The sequence below is a fragment of the Chenopodium album genome, chromosome 23 (genome assembly GCF_948465745.1).
Source record: "Chenopodium album chromosome 23, dcCheAlbu1.1, whole genome shotgun sequence".
NCBI classification, from domain to species: domain Eukaryota; kingdom Viridiplantae; phylum Streptophyta; class Magnoliopsida; order Caryophyllales; family Amaranthaceae; genus Chenopodium; species Chenopodium album.
In genome coordinates this window covers 12,052,054-12,056,282 of record NC_137856.1, presented here as the reverse complement: position 1 = coordinate 12,056,282, position 4,229 = coordinate 12,052,054, and the positions used below count along the sequence as shown (strand labels likewise).

The 4,229-nt window shown below is 32.4% G+C and overlaps 1 pseudogene; it reads right to left on the bottom strand.

Annotated features, from left to right (window-relative positions):
* Positions 1-396: 396 nt before the first annotated feature.
* Positions 397-2,620, bottom strand: LOC145607039 (zeatin O-glucosyltransferase-like; annotated as a pseudogene).
* Positions 2,621-4,229: the final 1,609 nt, after the last annotated feature.

The window sequence follows — 4,229 nt, the reverse complement described above, 5'->3', positions numbered from 1 at the left end:
CTTATTTAAAAGTCATCTTAATAAATGAAAAAAAACAAACATATGGGTAGTTAGTATTAGAATAAATCAAGATGAACTCATGCACGCACACTTTAATGATTATATATAAGTAATTTTTAAAATACAGTAAGTAATTTATAATTTAAATTGATATTACCCCGATTTGAAATCAACCAACCTTACAAATAAAAGTGACATTTTATTTTTCAACTCTAAAATTGATTAATTAAGATTTGGAATTCATGAAATCAAGCGAAAATCTTTTTAACAACTAGATGTACTAGTAGAAGCATTTATGGTTACTTTGTACTCGAAACTGCTAACCATAATGCAAACTCGACAATTATTCAAATGTTATCATACAAAATGAATCAAATTTGATTAAATAACAATATTTTATCTAGTGATATGAGCTATAAAAGCATCCCTTTCTAAACTAGAAACACCACATTTAGTAATTGTTCCTCTCACAGCTTCACCCAATTCTTTAGCCCTATTCTTCATTTCCTTTCCTTCTTGTGATGCCATTAATGTCTTTACAGCTAGAGCTGTTCAATGGACAGAGGGTCCATCAAAAGCCCTGACCCAGCCCAATTATAAGCGGGCCAGGCCCGTCCAATAATTAAACAGGCCGGGTCCTTATAGGGTCAGCTAACCATGGATCCTTGCAGGGCTGGGCTGGGCTCTTATAGGGTTTATAATTTTTTGGCTGGACTCTTATAGGGTCTATTTTTTTTTTACTCTTATAGGGTCTATAATTACTAGTATTAAAATCAAAAACAAATTTCCAAAGAAATTTCCTCCTTTGTACCTTGTACGTGACTTCACTTCATCTGAAAATGCAAGAAAATTTCCCCCAAATTATAAACCCTAAAAATATTCTCCAAATTTCCCCCTCTTCCTAAGTTAATTTTTACTGCCGTCGCTTAACCATTGCCGATTATCGTCTTCAATCGGTTGCCCAAACTCTTTAAAGATACTTTCTCTCTCCTCTTTGGCTCTTTCAATTATGAACATTCATCGTGTTAATTCAACAATCTAGTTTTTGTAAGATCTCAATTTATTCTTGAATTTCCCTATGATTATCAAAACTTGCAAGATTATACCGAGGAATTTCCACTGCTGACTTTGTACATTTCTTTGGGGTCACTATAAACTAATTTTCACTTTCTCAAGTTACATGTCACTAGAGCTGTTCAATGGACAGAGGGCCCATTAAAAGCCCTGGCCCAATAATCCAAGACCCAAACCGGCCCATTTCAAATCAGCCTTGACCCTAGCCCAGCCCGGCCCATTTAACTAAGGCCCTGTCCAGCCCGGGTCCGGCCCGTTGAACAGTTCTATTTACAGCATGCTCAATTGTAATTGACTTTACAATCTCTCCACGGAGCTCCCAATCTCGCACTATTACACCAATTTTGAGCACATTACTAATATAAAACGCGTTCTTTGGTTGATCAGAATGCATAGGGCACGCTGCGATTGGCACACCCATAGTAATACTTTCTATACATGATTTTCAACCACAATGACTCATGAACCCTCCTACTGATGGATGAGCCAATATTTCAAGCTGAGGCGCCCAATCTTTTACTACTATACCTCTATCTTTCACTCTTTGCTCAAAATTATCAGGAAGTTGAAGCATTTTCACTTTTTGTGCTTCTGCAAAAACATCATTTGGATCTGCCTGTCGAAGCACCCAAACAAATTTCTCACCACATCTTTCCAACCCCAATGCCAACTCTTCAATTTGATCATTTGTCAGTGATGTCATCGTCCCAAAAGACACGTATAAAACTGAATCCTTCTCTTGTTCATCTAGCCATTCAAGGGATTGATGTCTATTTTTGCTAGTGCTTTGAATATTAACTGGATTTAATGGTCCTAATGCAAAATTCTTAACATCATTGCCCTTTTTTGAGGATATCATCTTCCCCAACAATTCGACATATTTTCCGTCTATTACTCTTGAGCTGTTGTAGAGCCACCCTACTTCGAACCCCGATGATTTATTGAAATTCTCAAGAAATTCTAACATCTTTTTAGGAGTGCAACCCTCTTCAGAAGGAATACAATCCGGAATATAATTTGGATCTACCTGAAAGGGTTTAGCTTCCTCGGGCATGCTTTCCCACAGCATAGCAAAATAGGTAAAAGCACAAATGGGAAGGAAGGCATACGCTTCACCATTAGGAATGAGCTTAATATCTTGGACAATATAGCTCATCGTATTGTCATAAATGATTACAACTCTGTTATACTTCATTGAGAGTTGTTCCATAAGTTGAAACATGGGTTGTCGAAGATGCATCACAGCCTCCAAAAGGGGTTGCACGTGATGTGGGAAAGGGTCATCGATTTTTGGAGGAGGTGAGTCAAAAGGAGGGAGTTCGAAATCGTTGAAATGAATTTTTGTTAAGGTTTCCGAGTTCCACCCATGGAGTCGGAGCTTTGCTTGTCGATTGTGTGAGGTGGAACCAGCATAATGGACTGGGATTCCATAGGAGGTTATAAGGTTGGAGAGGTGGAGGAGTTGGTTTAGATGGCCTTGAGCTGGTAGTGGAACTATTACCACTACTACTTGAAGGTGCTTAACGTTCTCAATTTGGATAGTCATTTTAAGTACTATGGTGAAGTTTTGGAGGCTGGTTTTTAGAAGGTTTATGTTTACAAACAAATGAGTATGATTTTTTTATTCATGTGTGTCCTATATATATTAATATTAGAGATATAATATATTTCTTGGTATCATTGTTGATATAATATCTTTAGTATATTAAGATATCAAAAAAAATATCATATACTATATATTCCTTGGTATCATTGTTGATGTCATATCTTATTATCTTTAACATATTAAGATATCAAAAATCATATCATATATTTCTTGGTATCATTGTTGATATCATATCTTGTTATCTTTAGTAAATTAAGATATCAAAAAGAATACCATATACTTCTTGGTATTATCGTTGTTATCACATCTTTTTATCTTTAGTATATAAAGATATCAAAAAATAAAGATCTCATATATTTCTTGGTATCAGTGTTGATATCATACTTTGTCATCTTTGGTATATTAAGATGTCATGTTATTTATCTTGATTTGTTTATTTTATTTTTTTTCCTTTACAATCCTTTAGTATCCTTACGATTTTCATATAAATATTTGTGAGCCTATTAAAATATTTTATTACTATTATTAATTCATGAAATTAAATATAATTCTCTTTCTCATAACGCTGTTTTATTGATACCATATCTTGTTATCTTTAGTATATTAAGATATCAAAAAAGATATCATGCACATCTTGATATCATTGTTAATAATATCATATCTTGTTATATTTAGTATATAAAGATAAAAATATCAAAAAAGATATCATATGTTTCTTGGTATCATTGTTAATATCATATCTTATTATCTTTAGTATGTTAAGATATCATATTATTAATCTTTATTTGACATATTTTTTGTAATTTTTTACTATATGTACGATTTTCATATAAATCTTTGTAAGCCTATTATAATATTTATTAATATTATTAATTCATGGAATATAATTCTCTTTCTCATAACGCTATCATATATGTATGATCATAATATTTTATGTTGTTTGATAGTTACTGATCATTATTAAGACAATGTTAACATCTTTTTATTTAATAATTACTAATCATTATAGAAATACTTCCTCCGTTTCTTTTTAGTTGACACGTTTCTTTAGTCACGTTTGCCAATGCACTTATTCAATCATTAATATTTGTAATTATCGATAAGCAAAAATTATGAAAAGTTGATATTTTGAAAGTGTATAACATGACGAATCTAACAAGATCCCACATGACTATATTTTTCATTACGTATAAAGCACAAAACACGGTCAAAGGGAGGTGTGTGAATAGTGCTAAAGTCAAAACGTGTCAACTAAATAAAAACGGAGGTATTATATATTTTGAAAAGTGTTCCAAAAAATATAAATCTCTAATTACAAAAAGCGGCGTTAATAGTATGTTAGATGCTAGAATGTTTGGTCTAAATGGTGCTTAAGACAACTTAACATTATACAAAAAAGGATTGCATACATATCGAGTATATGATTTGGTTATTTAATACGGTTATTTATGGAAAATAAGATATTTTATAGCAAAGATTATGTGACGTACATATCAGGTAGTAATGCATTTAGTGAATGTTGGATAATATATATGAATATTTTTGTTGG